Genomic DNA, 24,118 nt, shown 5'->3' with positions numbered 1-24,118 from the left:
TAACTAACTACTACTAACTAACTAACTAACTAACTAACTAACTAACTAACTAACTAACTAACTAACTAACTACTAACTAACTAACTAACTAACTAACTAACTAACTAACTAACTAACTAACTACTAACTAACTAACTAACTAACTAACTAACTAACTAACTAACTAACTAACTAACTAACTAACTAACTAACTAACTAACTAACTAACTAACTAACTAACTAACTAACTAACTAACTAACTAACTAACTAACTAACTAACTAACTAACTAACTAACTACTAACTAACTAACTAACTAACTAACTAACTAACTAACTAACTAACTAACTAACTAACTAACTAACTAACTAACTAACTAACTAACTAACTAACTACTAACTAACTAACTAACTAACTAACTAACTACTAACTAACTAACTAACTAACTAACTAACTAACTAACTAACTAACTAACTAACTAACTAACTAACTAACTAACTAACTAACTAACTAACTAACTAACTAACTAACTAACTAACTAACTAACTAACTAACTAACTAACTAACTAACTAACTAACTAACTAACTAACTAACTAACTAACTAACTAACTAACTAACTAACTAACTAACTAACTAACTAACTAACTAACTAACTAACTAACTAACTAACTAACTAACTAACTAACTAACTAACTACCCTCGTCAATTTCAATTTAACTGCCGTTATTTTTCTAACACTTTGAAAACTTAGAGTTGTATTTCTGATGGCAGCAGTAACATTCAGAGTGTTGCCACTCAACTCTCTGCGCGGGTAATGTTTATTTTTCGTATTCCTTTTTAACAACTTTACTACGCAAAAAAGGGACCACAGGCTTAAAAAAGTATTACTCTAGACGTCAACGAAAATGGTTTGTTTTTGTAACATTTTAGTATACTCTCGGGATAACATCAAAGAAAAATTGCGAGCAAAAATATAAAATAGAAATTTTGCAAATTAAATGGCAAAAATATAGATTAAATATTAAAAAAAATCTAAAATAAATTAAGTAAAATCTAAAAGTGCAATATTTACATAATAATAAAAAGAAAATAAAATAAGAAAAATATAAAAATAAGAAAGAAGAAAAGTTGTGAGTGTTAAAAATACACATACACCGGAATGCACATAATTGATGGCCAAAGTATCCACAAGATACTTATTTCGCATCTTGTTCTTCTTCACAAAATTTTCATCTGATGTAGAAAATGTAAAAATACAAACATACCAACATACACCCTCACATTACAGTAAAAGCTTTTAAGCAAATACAAAAAACCAACAACAAACAAGAAGAAAAAAACGGCAATAATAATCAAAAAAGAACTCCTTCCTGCATACAAACGGCATGAATGTGTGGATTTGTGCATCTTTTAGTTTTATTTTCATTTCAGTTTTTTTTTTTGTATGAAAATATGAAAATTTTTGCTTTTTGTTTGTTTTTAAGACTACCGACCTTTTGATTCCATTGCTTTTTAGTTTGTTGGTATTTGAACTGATTTTTTTCTTATTTTTTATATTACAAAATCTATTCAAAATATTTGTTTTATGACTTTTCCCATAAATTATATTTATTGTCTGTTGGGTCTATTGGTTGGTCGGTGGAACGGACGGCCGACTGTCTCTTGTTCTATCTAAATGTAGTCAAATATTTAATATTTATTAATATTACAAATATGTGTGTAAATTGTGTGAGAATTTGTGTAATATTAATGATATTTATAAAATAAAAACAGCACGAGAAACAAAAGTGTAAAATAACAACAACAACAACAAGAACTACAAATCGGGAAAATCATCAAAACAAATAAAATCATATAAAACTTTACGGGAAAAGTTTAAAAATTATTATTTATGTTTGTATGAATGTTTTTTTTGTATTCTTTTTTTTTTTTGTTGCTGCCACAATTGTCATACGGTTGAATGTGTTTTCTGTGAATGTGTGTATATTGTTGTTGTTTTTACTGTATCTGTATCTTCTATAATAATCACTAGTGGCGCGCTTCAAATTATGTATATTCAAACATCTGACTTAAGTGCTGTGGTAAAATTTAAATTATAATAACATTTTATATAAAAAACAACAACAAATATTTTATCAAGAATAATAAAATATAGAAACAGGCAAATTAAAATGATAAAGAGCGCAGTGACATACCAAGAGAGTGAAAAACCACACAAGAACAACAAACACAAAATTCTGCAGCATCAGCAGCAGTAGGTTGGGGAGCAGTAACTGTTACAAGGTGGTAACATATGGTGAGCGTAACATTTATTTACTGTTATTATTATAATAATGATTATAATTATTAATTGATAATCCCAAAAAGGATGTGAAATGTTTCTGTATGTATATTTTCGAGAAACTTGAGTATGTGTCAGCGATGGAAAGTTTAGAAGTTAAATTTGTTGTTTTATTTCTGTTGAGTAGAAAATCGAGTCGAATACTATAGGACAGTCCATGGAATAATCTAGAAAGTATATGGAATAACATCTGTATTATAGTAGTCTATGGACTAGGCTATAGACTAGTCTATGTAATAGACTATGGACTAGTCCTTGGACTATACTATAGACTAGTCTGTGGACTCTACTATAGACTAGTCTATGTACTCGATTATAGACTAGTCTACGGACTCGACTATAGACTAGTCTATGAACTAGATTATAGACTAGTCTGTGGACTTAACTGTAGACTAGTCTGTGGACTAAACTGTAGACTAGTCTATAGACTAAACTGTAGAGTAGTCTATGGACTAAACTATACACGAGTCTATGGAATAGACTATAGACTAGTCTATGGACTAGACTATAGACTAGTCTATGGACTAGACTATAGACTAGTATATGAACTTGACTATAGACTAGTCTATGGACTAGACTATAGACTAGTCTCTGAACTAGATTATAGACTAGTCTATGGACTAAACTATAGACTAATCTATGGACTAGACTTAGTCTATAGACTAGACTAGACTATAGACTAGTCTATGGACTAGACTATAGACTAGTCTACGGACTAGACTATAGACTAGTCTATGGACTAGACTATAGACTAGTCTACGGACTAGAATATAGACTAGTCTACGGACTAGAATATAGACTAGTCTACGGACTAGAATATAGACTAGTCTATGGACTAGACTATAGACTAGTCTATGGACTAGACTATAGACTAGTCTATGGACTAGACTATAGACTAGTCTATGGACTAGACTATAGACTAGTCTATGGACTAGACTATAGACTAGTCTATGGACTAGACTATAGACTAGTCTATGGACTAGACTATAGACTAGTCTATGGACTAGACTATAGACTAGTCTATGGACTAGACTATAGACTAGTCTATGGACTAGACTATAGACTAGTCTATGGACTAGACTATAGACTAGTCTATGGACTAGACTATAGACTAGTCTATGGACTAGACTATAGACTAGTCTATGGACTAGACTATAGACTAGTCTATGGACTAGACTATAGTCTAGTCCATAGACTAGACTATATACTAGTCTATGGACTAGACTATAGACTAGTCTATGGACTATAGACTAGACTATAGACTAGTCTATGGACTAGACTATAGACTAGTCTATGGACTAGACTATAGACTAGTCTATAGACTAGACTATAGACAAGTCTATGGACTAGACTATAGCCTATGGACTTAACTATAGACTAGGTTAGACTATATACTAGAGTATTTCTTATGAAAACACAATTTTCTGGTAAAAATACGAATTTCTGGTGAAATTACGATTTTCTGGTGAAAATACTCTTTTCTAGTGAAGTTGCAATTTTCAAGTTAAAATATGACCTTTAAGTCAAAATTTGATTTTTAGTGAAATCTGGATTTTCGAGTGGAAATTCGAATTTTTAGTGAAATATAAATTTTTAATGAAATTTTTTTTTAATGATTTTTTTTTAGTGAAACTTCGATTTTTTTTGGTAAATTTTCGCTTTTCTGGATAAAATACGAATTTCTAATCGATTTACTCGATCTCGATTTACTGTGAAATTACGACTTTAAAGAGAACCGGCCAAGAGACCAGGAATATATATATAGTCGAAATATATTCCTTTGCTCGGTAACCGAATAACCTTTTGAGAACCAAAACCCAGGATGAGAACAAAAATCGCTTGAATATCTTATTGCAGGTGCCCAAGAATGTCAGAGTTATTAAAGCACAACTATGGCCATAAACAGTTTCAAAAGGTATCTGGCAATACCTGTTTCTTGTTTTCTAAGAACTTTTTACCAATCACTTTTAGAGATTTTTTCATTGAAAGAGTGATAAAAGTCTTCATCTGTCTGATCCTCAGCGATGAACACACAGTCTCAACTCAGGAATCAAAGAATCGGCATATAATATTATTCAAGGACGAAACATCAATTCTCACGGAAAAGTATTCAATATAGTGTTAAAAACATATGAATCATAAGCAAAATTTTCAACATCGAATATTTGCAATGGTGCTGAACTCTCCAGCTTTGGTTTCTATATAGTTTTGTAGGAGTATGTTGTGCAAAAGCATCATATACACTTATATTTAACTGTCTATCCTCCTCTCAGAATGTTTACACACAAATGTTAGCATATAATTTCTAAATGTACATACGAGGCCAGGCGAAAAAAGTGCTTTAAAATGTTTATGAATTTTTCTTATTAAATAAAAATTTAAGTTCTAAATGAAAACTTCACGCTGCACTAAAATATAATTAAAAGTTGTAACATCTTAAACCCGGCCTTTTAAAACGACCCTCGTATCATAACATCTGTATCTGTATGTGACTATGATGTTTGCTTATCTAACCATTCATGTTTGTAAGTAGGAATATGTAATTAGTTTTTGTTTGATTATTGATTAAAAATTTAAGGACATTTGGGAAAAATCACATGTCAAAGATAAAGTAAAACGAAAGAGTAGTAAGAGTAAAAGTTGAAAACACAAAGTAAAGTAAATCATCAAAAAAGGAAACACATTTCATAATTGAATATGAAGTGATTTTAGTTGTTGTCTTGTCTTTATAAATTTTTGTTTTTTGGGAAGATGTTACATTTAAGTACATATTTGTAAGTGCTAGAAGAAGTAAAAGAAATATTTATTTTGTTTATACTAAAATACACTTGAGATTTATCGGCATGAAAATTAAAGTAGCTGAAAGTATCGCGTTGTATAAGTACTTTTACTTACATGTATGATTAAGAAAGTGGCTTCCCTACTACCACTTGAAATCATTAATTATCTGATAAACAATTTGTCCTTTCAATACATTTCTTTTTTTGTTTTGGGAAGATAGTTGTTTATACTATTTTTGAATTTATAGTGAAGTTATCTGATCTTTAATGTAAATTAAAAAAGGGGTTTCATTAAATAGCATATTAAATGTAGATTGATGTTGGCAACTGCTACTTGTCGTTTTAGCTACATACATATGTATATACAATTTTAAAAATTATTTTAATTTTATCTTTTGTTCTATATATAACACGAAAATTGAAAAATTTTAATTTTTTTTTAAATTGTTAATAACAGAAAGGATGCAAGTAGTTCCAAGAATTTAAAACAAATCTTGTGAATTATGGTTCCTGTTATAACTCTTAGTTAACTTGTATAACTTCGAATTAACAGTAACAGCAGAAAATCATTCGTCATCCATTTCTCGGACCCTTAAGGTTTGAACAACATTGTTAAAGTATTTCGCCGATGTAGCAATGTCGTAGTTGGTTTTCATTAAGAAAATACTTGTGGGTTATATAGTCTAGTCTATAGTCTAGTCTATAGTCTAGTCTATAGACTAGTCTATAGACTAGTCTATAGTCTAGTCTATAGTCTAGTCTATAGACTAGTCTATAGACTAGTCTATAGTCTAGTCTATAGTCTAGTCTAGTCTAGTCTAGTCTAGTCTATAGTCTAGTCTATAGTCTAGTCTATAGTCTAGTCTATAGTCTAGTCTATAGTCTAGTCTATAGTCTAGTCTATAGTCTAGTCTATAGTCTAGTCTATAGTCTAGTCTATAGTCTAGTCTATAGTCTAGTCTAGTCTAGTCTAGTCTATAGTCTAGTCTATAGTCTAGTCTATAGTCTAGTCTATAGTCTAGTCTATAGTCTAGTCTATAGTCTAGTCTATAGTCTAGTCTATAGTCTAGTCTATAGTCTACTCTATAGTCTAGTCTATAGTCTAGTCTATAGTCTAGTCTATAGTCTAGTCTATAGTCTAGTCTATAGTCTAGTCTATAGTCTAGTCTATAGTCTAGTCTATAGTCTAGTCTATAGTCTAGTCTATAGTCTAGTCTATAGTCTAGTCTATAGTCTAGTCTACAGTCTAGTCTATAGTCTAGTCTATAGTCTAGTCTACAGTCTAGTCTATAGTCTAGTCTATAGTCTAGTCTATAGTCTAGTCTATAGTCTAGTCTATAGTCTAGTCTATAGTCTAGTCTATAGTCTAGTCTATAGTCTAGTCTATAGTCTAGTCTATAGTCTAGTCTATAGTTAGTCTATAGTCTAGTCTATAGTCTAGTCTATAGTCTAGTCATAGTCTAGTCTATAGTCTAGTCTATAGTCTAGTCTATAGTCTAGTCTATAGTCTAGTCTATAGTCTAGTCTATAGTCTAGTCTATAGTCTAGTCTATAGTCTAGTCTATAGTCTAGTCTATAGTCTAGTCTATAGTCTAGTCTATAGTCTAGTCTATAGTCTAGTCTAGTCTAGTCTATAGTCTAGTCTATAGTCTAGTCTATAGTCTAGTCTATAGTCTAGTCTATAGTCTAGTCTATAGTCTAGTCTATAGTCTAGTCTATAGTCTAGTCTATAGTCTAGTCTATAGTCTAGTCTATAGTCTAGTCTATAGTAGTCTATAGTCTAGTCTATAGTCTAGTCTATAGTCTAGTCTATAGTCTAGTCTATAGTCTAGTCTATAGTCTAGTCTATAGTCTAGTCTATAGTCTAGTCTATAGTCTAGTCTATAGTCTAGTCTATAGTCTAGTCTATAGTCTAGTCTATAGTCTAGTCTATAGTCTAGTCTATAGTCTAGTCTATAGTCTAGTTTATAGTCTAGTCCATAGTCAAGTCTATAGTTTAGACTTCAACTAGCCTTTTTTATTATAATATAATTATCTTGAAGAATTCAATACAACCCCTGCTCTATATTTAATCCGGAAAATTAACATCAATAGCTCAACGATTTCTTTGTTGCCAACAACTATGAGTCAATGCTACGCAGAAAAAAACCTTTCAAAATGCGATTTTTATACAAAATCCTTAACTTTATCCAACACTTAAGAACAACATGGAGCAACAAAACTGTTGTTGCATGTTATTTACTTGTTGCCACATCGTGTTAAAACAAATGTACGTTAATGGATAAGAAGACGGTTGGTTGTTAAGTGAGAACCTAGTTCGTGCACGAACTGATTGTTAAAATCAAAGCATCACACAGACACACACACACACTTTTATACACTTAACAGGCAACGGGAATTATAATGGACCCCATACTAAAAAAAATGAAATCTGTTTGAAATAAATGTCCTTTAAATCTGACAAAACAAGACTTGACATATTTGTCAAATATCAGAGTTTTTTAATAAATTAATTTTCCTTTACCGAAGACACAAAAGAATATTGTACAAAACTGTTCACAAGACATGTACTCTTATCATTGTACAAACATCTAACAACAGTTGTACTCCTCGAGAATTACGATGATGACGGTGATGAGTGAGAGAGCGAGAGTGTGTTTAAGGAGAGTATGCAAGTACACAGCTGACATAACCTTCCAACTTCAGTAAATGAAAACAAAAAACGAGGAATAAATATAAAACAATAATAAATAAAAAACATACATATAGCAAAAAAAGGAAAAAATACACAACCTACAACAACACGAGTAGCAACAACAACAAAAAGAAATATTCAAAATATACACACACAGTATGTAACACTAAACGAACGAACACAATAACAATAATATAAAGAGGCGCCAGGAGAGTCATTGCCATACACAAGTACTCGTTGGTCTTAAAAACAAAAAAACACACAGAGTGGCATAGAAGTGGTTTGTACTTCTTGAACTACTCCGCATACAGTAAAGCACTGCACACAACCCAGCACCGTACCGCACAGCGCACACAGAACATAAACATCATTGCCACAATGTAAATGAAAACCAAAAAAAGTGTGGCGTCCACTTGAAAGATACAAAAAGCGCTCTATGAAAAAAAAAAACATATGTATGATGTATTTGAGTTTCCAAATTTAACAGTAGATTAAATTGGTTTGATCATTGCTCCTTCCATTCTGTTCCGTTTTTTCTTAGTGATCGTACTAATCGAATTGATGTATTTGAGATTCAGGAATTATCCAATTTCTGAAATTATTTCCACTTCAAACAACGCTCCAGTTTTTATGATGTTAATTTCGCAATTCCTTCACAGAACGTTTGAAAATTATTCCATTTTGTTGTATCAATAAAACAGCGCTGGGAATCGTCGATCTTCAGACTCCTTCTTTAGATACACACGAATTCTTAAATAGTTCATTAATTTTCGAATACTTTTTCTTGGAAGCCAATAAGCCCATGATTGATGCTTAGCATACAGATGACGAACAGAGCCCTCTCCCGGTAAACGAAATTCACAGTGGGTATCACTCTGGCGCCGAAACAAAGGTACTTTCGAAAACGTATGAAGCAGTGTTAGGTGAATTCGAGAAAACGATCCTTCTTAAAATTGATGGACCCATTCGCGTATACCGTGAGCTACACGACCTATATCCCGACATGAGTGTAGTTAAGCGCATCAAAATACAGCGATTGCTTTGGCTCGGACATGTCGTGCGAATGGAAATGAACGCTTCAACAAGAAAAGCGTTAGATGAAAACTTTCACTGAAAGCGCAGACCTAGACTCCGGTGGAAGAAACAAGTGAAAGAAGCTACGAAATACCTTGGTATTACAAACTAGAGACAGCACTCACAAGATTGAAATGCTTCGGAAATCATTTCTTAACCAGACCACCCCCAATAACAGGTTGTAGTGTAAGTTAGTTGAAAAGTGTATCTTCAAAAGCGAATTTTTCTTTATCCCCAAGTTGAGTTCATCACCTTAGACCGAGTTAGATTTCTTTCGAATCAAAACGAAGAGTACTACAGCTGTCCCCTATAGGACTTGACATAAGTGTAGTTAAGGTCATCAAAATACAGCGATTGCTTTGAAATAAACGCTCCAGCAAGAAAGACGTTCGATGGAAACTTTTATGGAAAGCGCAGACAAGGAAGACCGAGACTCCGGTGGAAGGACCAAGTGAAAGAAGCTACGAAACTGGATGCAGCACGCACAAGATTAAAGTGCTTCGACTTAAGTAAATAAGTTAGCAAATGTCCCTCAATTGTCTTCATCACCTTAGATCGAGTGAGATTCCGTTCGTATCAAAACGAAGGAGGGTTTAATGTTATTAAAGTATAGGAGTGGAACTGACAGTAGAAGTCATCTCAAATAAGAATCTTTATCCTTGTAAAAACGCCAAAGATTTCTAAAAAAAGCACTAAATAGTCATCACTATCCATAAAGTACATTTTGGTGGTAACATTAAATAAAACACAATAACGACATGAAGAAACAAAAAAAAACTAAAAATGAGAGATGATGATGACGAGAGTAAAAGAGAGTATAAGTATTTATAATACTTTGTACTCATTTATAAAATTGATTCCCTTATTGAAGTTTTTGACATTGTCAGTCGGTCGTCTATCACTGTGAGTATGTGGAATATTCACTCACATTTAGTTTGTTTAGATATGTCAGCGTGTTTGGACGTGCGTAAAAAATCTTAAACTTTACATTCATTATTGTTTATTTATGTTTTTCTTACTCCAGAGCAAAACAAAAAAACGATACATAAAAAAAAATTTCTTTAAAGAAAAATACTTTTAAATTTCGGTTCAATACAAGACGTTATACGGTTCGATTTATTTTGGTTTTATATTTTCGGTTTTGTTTTCGTTTCTTGTTGTTTTTACGCTAAATTGACAAATAAGTGTGTTACTTTTGGAAATTTGATATGAATTATATATAAAGTGTAATACATATAAAAATAAATTGAATCCTTGTTATTACACACAGAAATATCTATACGTGTACGTGTTGTTTGTGAAAAAAATCTCAACTATTTCTGTAGCAGAGCAGCTAAAATCAAAAAAATATTAAGAAAAATATCTGTATAAAAAAAAGAAAAGAAAAATATTAAAGTTATACATAATAAATACGAAATGTTACAGTATCCAGTAAAAAATAATGTACGTATACATGTTTAGTTATATTTAGAAAAAAAATATGTATGAAATCACAACCATAGTCAACAGGATAACAACGATTAACTTGATTTTGTGCAAAAGTATGTTTGTGTCTGTTATTTGGTATCTGTGTGTGTGTGTGTGTGTGTGTTAGAATTACAAAATACTTACGGCACGTATACAAACAAATTATAAAATCGAAAAAAAGCGGAAAATTGAATTTTTCTTTTTTTATTTTATTTATTTTTATTGTTTTGTTTTTGCTGTTGCAAATATGAACTCCTAAATTGTTGCCTTCTTTTCAATTTTGGCTTGAATAATAAGAAATGTATACGAATGAAACTCAGCAAGGAGCAGCCAAGAAAATACTTACAACTAGTGTTTATAAAAAACCGACTTTTGGAAAAACCGGTTTTTCGGTTAACCGAAAATTAACCATTTCTAAAAAACCGGTTTGTCGGTTAACCGAGTATAAAAAACCGGTTAAACCGGTTAACCGAAATGTTTGGAAATCTTTAAAATATTATAATATATAGTTGAAAAATGTCATTTTGCGAAATATTATAAATTACTTAATAAGATATTTGCATTTTTTAGTATAGATATGTACATTAATATATCATAAGAAAACAAACTTATATAGATCTGAAGATATTATTGATTCGTTAGGTATATGGAAGTTGCCATACGAGGGATAAATTGACCATATATATCAATAGCAAAAATTATGCCCAGAACTATAAACAGTGTTCAGGTTCGCGATGATTGTCTCGACATAGACAGTGACCTCCCTCCACTCACTACGCCTGTGGTTGTTCAAATTACTGTGAATGACGCTTAGGAATATTGACAGGTGTCATTCTGACTTCCTGTCAATCAACCTAAGCGCCATTACAGTTTGTGAAAAACCCCAGCAGCATAAGTTCTCGGACGGCAACAACAATCCTTATGTTTCGATAAATAAAGTCCGTTTTGAGAACGTTTGAGAAACTTCTCGATTTTTACTATACTCACGCAGTAAACAAGTAAGTATATAGATAATATTTGTTTAACAATCTTAGGTCTGTTTTCATATGCACAAACGGAAAATAATGTTTAAAATTATCTATCCAAAATTTTTAAAAATCACAATAAAATATCAAAGAAAACATACAATTTTGTACTAAAAATTAGATTTTTTTGAAACCGGTTAACCGAGACTTAAAAACCGGATAACCCGGTTAACCGAAAACCAATGTTTTAAAAAACCGGTTTGCGAAAAACCGAAATATGCAATAAAAACCGGTTTTTCGGTTAACCGGTTAACCGGTTTATAAACACTACTTACAACCAAACACACACACACACACACTCCACTTTTTGAGACGTTACAATAAATGTTTAATATGAAATGTATTGTTAATGTATTGTTAAAATAAACTGAAGAAAAAACAAAAAAGAAACAAACTCCTTGCTAGTACTTTAAATCAGACAGACGACAGACCTATACTTTCGAGCCATACGTTTGAAGTTGAATTGTGTTGCAGATGTTTCGATACTCCTTAAAGACACACAAAAATTTAGTAATTATGAAAGCAGTTTGAAAAGATTTTTTCTTGGGATTTAAAAAAGGAGAATACTTTGGACTGGGGGCTAAAAGCATGTTAATGTAGATTGGAAATAATGTAAAGATCTAGAATACAAAGTTTCTTAAAACTGATTCAAATACTCCTTGATTGGTCAGACCTTCAATTCTGAATGTATATATCAAAGATCTTTAACTGACAATACGATCAATCTATTTTGATCATATTGTTAATGCGATCCTTTCTCGACAAAAAGGTTTCGGGGCAATATCATTAACTGCTACAAGTTTACTCTTACAATTGGATCGAAATGTGCGTAGCAAGATCATTCTTCGAGCTCATAAATCGTCCAAAATATCAGAAATTTTACGATCGACTATATCTTAAAGATCTTCTCACGTTATTAGCTTGTTATTATATGTATATCAGTCTAAATTTCACCTAAAATTTTATTATTTGAAAACGATCTTGAAGTGTGAGTAACTTGAGAAAAATCTTGAAATAATTATAATTTTTGAGATCATAATTTTTACTAATTCTCCTAAAAGAATCAACTCTTTCGAATCGTTTCAATATCAATTAACATCGCAATTAACTCTAGTTCGTAGTTGACGAAAGATTGCGATTGATATTACTTCTTTGAGAATTGATCATTCTAGATCAGTTTGCTTTTAAGGTGCAATTATCCAGTAGCAAACTTGTCAAAACATAAGAATAATATGATTTTCTTCTAAAAACCACTTCTGTTTTTAAAATGGTTCTGTCGGTGATTCTCTTGATATCGATCTTCTTGGAATTCCCGAATTCCCATGAGAAAATTAACTTATTTTAATTGTTGAGATATCAAGAGAGGATCACTAAACACTATTAGGAAGATGATGAAGATTATTTCGAGAGATCAATTGATCACAATCAATTGCAAAATCTGCACCTAATTCTAATTTCTAGCTATTCATTCAAATTTCTCAATTGCACAAGACATATAAGAAACCGGGATCTCTACTTTGTTTTGAACTCATTCAATCCTTAGCTCTATGATCGTTATACAGTGACCGTTTTACCATTTATAACAAAAATAACAACAAATCTGAAATAAAATGATCAGAAATAAAAACGCTCATAGATTTATTGAAAGATCTTAGATTTTCAAGATAGAATTGTAAAGTGTTTCGACTTTGATCGTAGTCTATCTTTAGTTCTAAGATTGTTGCATGATTTCATCATAATATTTTAAACAAACGGAAATCAGAAATACTACGATCAGCTATAATAAAGATCACCAGTCCTTTAATGTTCGAACATCCTTCTCGAACACTCCTCGTAATTCGATTCCTGTAAATGTATGTTTGATTTTTAAGTGAATGAACAAGATTGTATGAGTTTTTCTAAGCGACTTAATGTATGTGTGTGTATGAGAAAATGTTCAAATTCCTTGTGCCCGATTTTAAAACGGAGTTACGTGTGTGTGTGTGTGTGTCTCTATTTTTTTATTTGCTAGCTGTAATCGTTATTATTGTCACTATTGCAGACGTCTTCGCCTTCGTTGTGTCATTTTAAATCGTGGTTCTCTGTTGTTGTCACTACTCCTTAGAGTAAAGTGCAGTTTGAGGATTGTAACATGATATAAATAAGTTGGAAGAACCCAATGAAATAAAACTAAAAATACCAACAACAAACAATACAAATATTAATACACATAAAGTATCATATATACACTTACTTACAAATACTATTGTAAACTTACACCTAAACCAGTATAAAGAAAGGATATTACCACACACTATATCAAGCCAAACAAAAGTAAAAAAAGGATAAAAAAACTGCAGCAGGACTTGTTTTTTTTTGTACTCTACTTCTTTAAATGCATACAAATGTCGTCGTTGGCATAGAAAACACTATACACAAAGAAATAGAAAAAGGAAACTAAAAAAAGGAACTTTACCAACAACAACAACTCAAAAGAACACGTAAGTTAACATGTTGCAACATTGAATTCTTTCTTTTCTTGAAATACGTATTGAATACGTTCTATTCATACCGTTAGGGGAAACATAAGGCCCTTACAGGCTTTATAACAACAGTTTCTTCTTTCTTGCTTTTTGTATAAAGGGTAGTTAGGGTTTTTTAAAACACTAATTTATCGCTTTATTTTAATCTTTAAAAGAAGTTTACCTGGGTTTTTTATACTTTCCACTTATGAATATTAAGTAGCAACGCCTTGGGATAAAAGAAATTTGTTTTTTGATAAAATAAAATTCTTTATTGCTTAGAGTTGTACTTCTTTTTAAATCATTACTTTATTACAAGTAATTTTTCATTTATTTGAAAATTTTTTTTTTTAATAAGTTACAATTAAACTGCTAATTAAAGTGTTTACTTTGAAGCACTTCCAACAGCAGCTGCTGGCTTTACATATAAAAACTTTAAAACCCACGCTTTTGCAGTTTGTCAAGCAATTACTTAAGAGGAACTATATAATTTTTTAATTGTCATCACTTGAAAATCATCATGTATGTAGGTCGGCTTTTTGTTAATTACTTTTTGTGTAAAATTATTAGGTAATTAAATCATTTTATTTGTTTCTCACAAACATATGTCATTTATAATTGCATGAGAAGTATAATTTCCCAAAAAGAACTGACGACTTCCTTTAGGAAAATTTAAGAAGAATAAGATAATCTTTCAGTTTATATATTCTATAGTTTAGTCTAGTCTATAGTTTAGTCTATAGTCTGCTCTAAAGTTCATTCTAAAGTCTATAGTCTAGTCAAAAGTTTAGTCTAGATTACAAACATAAGTCTAGCATATACTTAATCTAAAGTCTGTTCAATAGTCTGATAAATTGTTAATAATCTATAGTTTAGTCTATATTCTAGTCTATAGATTAGTCTATAGTTTAGTCTATAGTTTAGTATATAGTTTAGTTTATAGTGTAGTCTACATATAGTTTAATCTGTGGTCTAGTCTATAGTTTAGTCTATAGGCATGTCTGTAATCTAGTCTATAGTTTAGTGTATAGTCTGGTCTGGTAAATATATATATAAACAGTCTAGTTTATAATCTAGACTACAGACATAGTCTAGTCTATAGCCGAGTCAATAGTCTATAGGATAGTCCATAGTCTTGTCAATAATAATCGAGTCTATAGTTTAGTCTATAATTCAGTCTACTGTTTAGTCGATAGTCTAATTTTAATCTCATTAATAGTCTGTTCACTAGTTTAGTCTTTAGTCTAGTCTTAGTATATAGACCAGTCTAAAGTTTAGTCCATAGACCAGTCGACAGCCCAGTCTATATTATTCTCTACATATGTATCTATAGATCCTTAAGAAGTATTCCTATCTTAGCTATTTAAAATTTCGTAATTCGGTAACATTTCTTTAATTTAACTAAAAACAAATCAAGACCAATCTTAATCATACTTGTTCGCTGTTATTGAAACGTTAAGAAAACATTTCAAACATCCTCGAAAGGTTGTTAACACCTGCTGTAAAGTTCCTTTTAAGTTCCCCCTCTCAATAAGTGAAAATACAACTAAAAAGGAGTTTGATTTCTTTAAGTATTCTTCTTTCCACATACATGTATGACAACGAAAGGCTACTACCATTAAATACAATTTTAAAATGGATTTTAACATTCTAAGCAAACAACAAAAACAACAACATTAAAAAACAGCCATATAATATACATCAGAGGTTTTTAAACAAAAAAACACAGTTAAAACAACAATACTAATAACAACACATTATGACTATTGTTTTTTGATTGTCTAGAAGAAGTTTTGTAAGACCAAAACAGACTTAAACTATTATCACAGGGTAAAGGGAGGGAGGTAAGAGGGTATGTAATTTAACGTATCATTTACTAACTGTAGTTACAATTACATATTTACACAGGGACATATGTATGTATGTACTCGTGTGTATGTAATTTATGTTAGAGTATCTAATAAAGTTTAAATAAAACCATACAACTCATATTTATTTATCTATTCCTCATGGTAAAACTTCAAGTTTTTGTATTTATTACACACTTTTACATTGTTGTTGACTGTTATTTTTTAATATGCATGTATGTATGTGGATGACAAGAGTAACAACAACAATAGCAATTGTAATAATACCTAAAGTTCATTTTCCGACCAAAAAAAAGGAAAAAGCTAAAAAAACATGATATTCTTTTAAAAAATAAATAAAATTTATATTGTATCTCGAAAATACATAGAACCCACGCATTTCCTTATAATAAGTTTAAGTTTATTATTTTTATGTTGTTGTTCATGTTTGTTTGTTTTTAATTCAAATATGACAGTTCCTTTATTGTTGTTGCTGTTGTTGTTCTTGTAGTTGTGCTTTTCTTTTGTCAAATAATTACAGTTTTACTCCTAACTTTATTACCCCACATACTCATACGTATATAGTCCAGATAAATTAGAAGAATCAATGATCAAAGTGAAAAATTTTAGATAGCTAGGTTAGCGCACGTTGATAAGAGTGGACTTATAGACTAGACTAAAGTATAGATCAGATTATAGACTAGACAATAGACTAGACTATAGATTACACTATAGACTAGACTATTGACTAGACTATAGACTAGACTATAGAAAAGACTATAGACTAGACTATAGACTAGACTATAGACTAGACTATAGACTAGACTATAGACTAGACTATAGACTAGACTATAGACTAGACTATAGACTAGACTATATACCAGACTATATACTAAAGTATAGATCAGATTGTAGACTAGACAATAGACTAGACAATAAATTCGACTATAGACTAGACTATAGGCTAGACAATAGACTAGACTATAGACTAGACAATAGACTAGACTATAGACTAGACTATAGGCTAGACTATAGACTAGACTATAGACTAGACTATAGACTAGACTATAGACTAGACTATAGACTAGACTATAGACTAGACTATAGACTAGACTATAGACTAGACTATAGACTAGACTATAGACTAGACTATAGACTAGACTATAGACTAGACTATAGGCTAGACTTATATAGCCAATGGAATGTAGACTGGACTACAGACTAATCTAGTCTATAGATTAGTCTGTATTATAGACAAGTTTAAAGTCTAGACTATATATTTGACTATATACAAGTGTATAGGCTAGACTATTTACTAGACTACAGACTGTTTTATGGACTAGATTATAGACTACAATATAGACTTCAAAATAAACTAGATTATAGACTACAATATAGACTTCAAAATAAACTAGATTGTAGACTAGACTACAGACAAGACAATAGAGTAGTCTAAAGACTAGACTATAGACTAGACCATAAGATATACTCTTGGATTGACTATAGACTAGACTATAGACTTCACTATATACAGGACTATAGACTTAACTATAGACTAAACTATAGTCTAGACTTTAGACTGTACTATAGACTAGACAATGGAGTAGACAAGAGACTAAATAATACACTAGACCTTAGACTAGACTACAAACTAAACTATAGTCTAGACTATGGACTGAACTATAGTAGACTGGACCACAAACTAGACTATTTATTTTTTATAACCATTTTATAACCATTTTTTATAACCATTATTATAGACCATAGACTAAACTATAGATTAGATCATAGAGTAGACTATAGATTTCACTATGGACTAGATTGTAGATTGGACTATAGGCTAGAGTTTAGAGTGAACTATGGATTAGATAATATACTAGACTTTGTACTAAAGGCTGAGATACATCGAGGCCAAGACAAAGGTCTAAATTAATTTTTATTCATATAAAACTTTGCAGCGGAATCCTAATTTGACTGGATTAATAATATAAATAATATTTTGTACAAATACAATAACAATGAAGTTTTAAATTTGTAGTATTTGCCCTCGACTCTGTTTGTCATTGTTGGCCCTTTTATTGAAAACTTTGCAAATGTTTTATTTAAAGCGGAAAGGAGAACTCATACAAATTGTGCCACAATTGTTCCAAAGTTTCATTACGTCTTAAATCTGTTAAATTTAAATCAAAGTTAAGCCAAAATTAAAAGAGTAATCACATTGTATATTATTTTCCCAGAAATCCTTTATTATTTAATAATTCAGAATTTTTAATTTGTACTCCGAAAAAAAAACCGTACAATTGTAACAAATTTTCCCTCCCCATAACGTATGCATTATTCATTCATGCAGCCAAAGCGGGTTGCTGTATTTATTATTATTTAATTCTTATTGTCTTGTAGTTGTTGCAATGAATTTTTCTTAATTTATTATGAGATAATAAAAAATAATAAAAAAAAAAAAACATGTAGTGATCTTGTTGCACATGTAGTACGTCGGTATGTTTTGCCTGCATGTACAACTCACTGTAGAACATTAATGCAACTTAGAGGAGATATGAAATATAAGAATTTTTTTTTCTGCTCCACAGTTTGTCCTACACTCAGTGTCAGAAAAATGAAAGAATTAAATATAGATGTTTGTTTTTAAAATGTCATAATATATTTTTAAAGTCATTTATCAAAAAAGAAAAAAAAAAAAAAAAAGAAGAGCAAACGAACAACAAAAACGAAAAAAACTAGGGATTATCGGGGGGTTTTGGTAAAGATTTGTAGAGAAATTTATTGTTTGTGCGGTATTATGTGATTATAAATTGTCACATACGAGTTTGTTCTCGCTCCGACAGATGAATTATTTGTAGGCTTATAAGTATAAGGATTTCTAGTTGAGAATAAGATATGAAAGCAAATGTCAAAAAAATATATTAATTTTATTACAAAGAAAGAATTATTCAAACTAGTTTTGAGATTAGGAGATTAACGTTGAACGAGAAAGTGATCATGATGATCAATTTCCAGCTTGAAGTAATTGTATTTAGATCTTATTCTTTTTGTTGGAAATTTCGTCTAGAAGTAAGATCGTTTGTAAGATCGTTTTTGTAAATAGAGAGTCGATTGTGATCAGTTTGCTTTCCTATTTATTGAAGTATGTAATTTTAAATTTATAGACTGAACGATAGCCCAGACTATGGATTAGACTATAGACTGTATAACAGACTAGACTGTAGACTAGACTATAGACAAGGCTGTAGACTAAACTATGGACTAGACTATAGACTATATACTAGACTATAGACTAGACTAGACTATAGACTAGACTATAGACTAGACTATAACCTAGACTATAGACTAGACCATAGACTAGACTATAGACTAGACCATAGACTAGACTATAGACTAGACTATAGACTTGACTGTAGACTTGACTATAGACTTGACTATAGACTTGACTATAGACTTGACTATAGACTAGACTATAGACTTGACTATAGACTAGACTATAGACTAGACTATAGACAACTTTCAAACAACCTAAATTTTAAGGTGTTAAAAACTTGATTGTTCTGTAAGAAATATTTCAATTTTCTTACAATCAGAAGATGTTACATCCAATGACTACCCCCTCTATACTTTTTCCTAATGATCTTTTTTTTATCATACTTTGAAACTTGTTTTCTTTGTAGAAAAAAATAAGATTAATGTATATTTATTAGATACTTTATAATCACTCATAAAAAATTGCTGAATTCTTAAAAAACAAGTGTTTTATTTTTGGGATCATAAATATTAATCTTTATACATTTCAAATACTTAATCAATCATATATTAGGCACCTTAATTACAGTTTTAAAAAAAATATTTTTAAACCCTAAATTACAGGATATTTTCTCACATTTTAAAGATCTTTCCCTTTTTTTATTTTGTTGTTAGAATAATAAATTTTACCCTAAAAAATCTTTTGTAATAAAAATAATCTCACGAATTTTTCTACTAATGTAAAATAAAACCCTATAATTATGCTACAATTACAGGCATTTATGTATGTATCTATCATAAGAAAAAAACATACATATTTATGCTGCTGTTTTACAACAAAAATTTATGTAGCTAAAATGTATCGGAATATAATGTATCTGTAGGTTCGACTGTCTGTCGGTCGGTCTTTCTGTTTTCCCTTTTCTTTATTGATTAATGATGTATTGCATATTTTTTGACACGGCGTGTATGTATATTAATTCAATTGTGCTTTTGTGCGTATTTTTGTTTTTGTTATTTTTGTTTGTTTGTTGTTGTATATTTATATGTAGTACCTCCATATAATTGTACACAATTTTATTAGAGACAATTTTACAAATACAAAACATTGGGACATAATTTCAAACAACATTTGTATCTACATACTTACTTACATACTTTGTAAGTAAGTAGTAGACAGTAGTTTTGTGTTAAGAGATTCGTAGAAACTGTGAGTGTGACAGACAGACTCAGGGACTGACATACAGACAGACTGCTTAGTGTTACAAACAAACATCATCTTAATTGGTCATGAGCAATTTATTAATAATTACTTTTTACATTTTATTTACTTGAATTGTTCATGTTCTTTTTTGATAAAAATTATTAGTTTTTATTACATGTATAAAGATGCATATATACCAGTATTATTACCATGTAGTTTTAAAACGGAGTTAATGTATCCCTTTTAGAAAGTGTTTTTATCAGTCACGGGAAAATTGAAAAATTGAAATGCTACTAACTGTTACCAATTAGAGTACTTTTTTGGATTAAACGGATCTTTAGGGACTATTTAGTAGATTGTTAAAATGTTAATATAGAAGTCTATAAACAAGTCCATTGATCTGTAGAATTGCTCTCAGATGGGTCATAATTAGTCAATTATTATGTATATATAATTATTATTATAATTAGACAAGTCTATAGACCAGATAACAGACAAGCCTATATTCTTGTATATAGACTAGTGTATTGAAAGATCTATAGACCAGTCAATAGACTAATCTACAGACCAGCCAATAGATTAATCTATATCAGTCAATAGACAAGTCCATAGACCAGCCAATAGACTTATCTATAGATCAGTCAATAGACTAGTCTATAGATCAGACAATAGACTAGTCTATCAAGCAGTCAATGAACTACTCTATTGGACAGTCAATAGAAAAGTCTATAGACTAGCCAATAGACTAATCTATATACCAGTCAATAGACTAGTCTATAGATCACACAATAGACAACCCAATAGATTAGTTAATAGACTTGTCTATAGACCAGTCAATAGATTAGTCTATAGCCAGGGAATAGACTAGTCTATAGACAAGTCTATAGACCAGTCATTAGACTAGTCTATAGACCAGTCATTAGACTAGTCTATAGACCAGTCCGTAGATTAGTCTATAGATCAGTCATTAGACTAGTCTATAGACCAGTCCGTAGACTAGTCTATAGACCACTCAATAGACTTGTCTATAGAGCAGTCAGTAGACCAGTCAATAGACTAGTCTATAGTTCAGTCAATACACTAGTCTATAGACTAGTCAATAGACCAGTCCCTATACTAGTCTTTAGGATAGATCTAAACAAGCCAATATAATAGATCATAGACTAAATATAGTAGTCAATATGCTGGTCCATAGACTAGATCATAGACTAGTTCATTGTCTTGTACTTAACAATGTTTGTTAAGCAAAGATAAAGTTTATTGTCGCTTTAGTGTTTCATAGGAAGTAGTTATTTAACCCACCACAAGTAATCTATTATGTAATTAGTTTGTTTTCTTGTCCATTTCTAATCAAAGTTTGGTGTATGTTTAATAGACTTCCTAATAGAACAGACTTAAGTTGGTTACACAGCTAAAACTTTATCTTATGTAAAATCACTACATCGGAGACAGCCTGCTTGAACTGTAGGGTTATATGGGTAAAATGCCTGCTAAATTATTATTTTACAAGGGGGAGGGATGTATGAATAAAATAAATGATGCATAGTTTTTTGTGTAATAAGTAACAATATGAACTTGTACTCTTTTTTATACAAAAACAAAATTCTGTTACTGACTTTTAATATATAGAAATGAAAAGTTAGTTGGCTGGCGGGTAGCACGTTTAACTCTTAACATACTTTACCCCTCAAAAGCAAACTATGAGAATTTCAATTTAGAAATTTTTCACTTTTTACTTGAAATAATGAATGAATGAATTAATCACACGCATACACATTACTCTACCCACTGGAGTAATGTGCTGTAAAAGAAATGATTTTAGAATATTTTAAATAGAAAACTTTTGTGTGGCAGGAGGCAACAGAAGCTGCAGACGTTTTAAAATGACGACGGACATATGACAATTATGATGATGATGATGCTGCCGACTGCCTGCTGCTTGCTATTTATGATGATGATGTTGTTGTTAAACAATGTCATATTTTTTGAGGGTTGTTTCTTTAGCTTTTTTGTTGTCTAAATTTGGAGTAATATATAAAAATGGGAAAAAAATTACAATACTAAACTACTTCACCGGCTGAAATTCGTACAGTGTTATATTTTTTAAGTGTAGAAACAGTAAGAGTATAGCTTGTTGTATTTGTAGCACCACTCATAAGTATTACAAATTTATTTCATAAAAAAAATTGAAAAATATACAAAAACGACAATAACGGTCATACACTGTTTTCAAAAATGTCCTTAAGGGAAATTTTTAGTTAGAGCTGTATAAACAGAATATGAGTTATATTTTATAGGAATTATTTTAAATAACAAATTTATATACATACATACAAATTTTAAAAATTTCCCTTATTTTAAGAAAATTCCCTTAAAGGGAAATTTTTATTTTTTTAAAAAAATCTAAAATTTTTAGGTTTATTTTGTGTAAAAATTAAAAAATAAAGCAAATATTACAAAATTTTCAAAATTACCCTTATTTTAAAAAAGTTCCCTTAAAAGAAAATTTTTGTTTTAAGTGTTATTCATGTAATTTAAATTGAATTTTGGAAAAAATGTTTAAATAACTAAATTATGCCACATTTTGTAAAATATCCCTACTTTCAAGAAAAAACCCTTTAAGGGAAATTTAAATTTTTTAATAAAGTTGCTGTAATTATTAGCTGCTTCTGTTTGAAATTAAATTAACAAAAAAAAATTAAACAATATTGTTTAATTTTGTTCTTTTTTTAAATTTCCCTTTAAGGGAAATTTTTGTTTCAAGCTCTATTGAGAGCGAGTTCAATACTTTTAAAGCACTTATCTCAAATAAGAAATTTTTATAAAAATTTTTAAAATTTCCCTTATTTTCAAAAAATTCCCTTCAAGGGAAATTTTTATTTTTTGCAAAAAATCTAAAATTTTTATTTTATTTTGTGTTTAATTTAAAAATAAATGAAATACTACATAGTTTTCAAAATTTCCCTGGTTATAAAAAATTTCCCTTAAAGGGAAATTTTTGTTTTAGGACATATTTTAATAATTTAAAGTAATTTTTTCAGATTTTTTATTAAAAAAAATGTAACATAAATTTTGCAAAATTTCCTTCATTTTCAAAAATTTCCCTTTAAGGGAAATTTTTATTTTTGAAATTTTTTTTAAATTTTCAATTAATTTTGTTTAAAATTAATTTAATAAAAGAAATTATGCAATATTTTTAAAATTTGCTAGATTTACAAAAATTTCCCTTTAAGGGAAATTTTTATTTGAAGCTAAATTGAGAAAATATTTAAGACAATTCATAGAAATTATCTTAAATAATTAATGAAAATAAAATTTTTCATAATTTCCCCAATTTCAAAAAATTCCCTTTAAGGGAAATTTAACATATCTGAGATATAAATAGAATTTTGAATTCTTTTTTTTTAGGAAACAGTGTAAATTTTACCATGTCGCCTTACATCAAAATTTTATGAGTTTTCATGCGACCATTTCAATCACATCACTTCACATCCTTATGCAAAGTACTAGTACTACTCGACGTTAAGCCCTCCTCAGCCATACATATCCCCATACTTACATATGTATGTACTCGTTGTTGTATTCCAAAAATTCTGTGTTCTACACTCCACAAAATTACATACTACTCACACAGAAATTTTACATTTCTTTTGTTCCATAAATAAAACATTCATTCCTTCTGTTATTTTCGAAAACGTAAAGAATTTTTTTCAATTTTTTCCCATTTTAAACATTGGCATTTCAAAATAAAAAAAGGAAAGAAAAAATAATAATAAAAGTATTGTCAAAGTGCTAAATGAAGAGGAGGAAGTGACAGGGAGTTGGTTGATTTCTCTTTTTTTTGGGGTTGGAGGGTGTTGATTTTGTTAGAGAAGTTTTGAAATTGTACGGTTGGGGTGGGGAGTCTGGCAGAATAAGTGGGGTTGGGGAGGATATTTGGGATGTGTGTTTTT

At 30.0% G+C, this 24,118-nt stretch overlaps 1 protein-coding gene across 5 annotated transcripts in view; it reads left to right on the top strand.

Annotated features, from left to right (window-relative positions):
• Nucleotides 1-876: 876 nt before the first annotated feature.
• Nucleotides 877-24,118, top strand: part of LOC119611518 (netrin receptor unc-5) — a 61,933-nt gene continuing 38,691 nt past the window's right edge. The window contains exons 1-2 of one of the 5 annotated variants that reach the window (XM_037967130.1): nucleotides 877-1,109; nucleotides 2,012-2,275. The gene's annotated coding sequence lies outside the window, so the exon portion shown is untranslated. Of the gene's footprint in view, nucleotides 1,110-2,011; nucleotides 2,276-9,794; nucleotides 10,313-10,342; nucleotides 10,411-13,402; nucleotides 13,842-24,118 lie in introns of those variants that run through there. The other 4 variants (XM_037967131.1, XM_037967129.1, XM_037967128.1 and 1 more) reach the window with 4 other exon arrangements.

The sequence above is a fragment of the Lucilia sericata genome, unplaced genomic scaffold (genome assembly GCF_015586225.1).
Source record: "Lucilia sericata isolate MDLA Ls3-8-SP2 unplaced genomic scaffold, ASM1558622v1 Contig001471F_arrow, whole genome shotgun sequence".
NCBI classification, from domain to species: domain Eukaryota; kingdom Metazoa; phylum Arthropoda; class Insecta; order Diptera; family Calliphoridae; genus Lucilia; species Lucilia sericata.
Note: the sequence above shows the minus strand (reverse complement) of the source record. Positions and strands in the feature narration are given on the sequence as shown.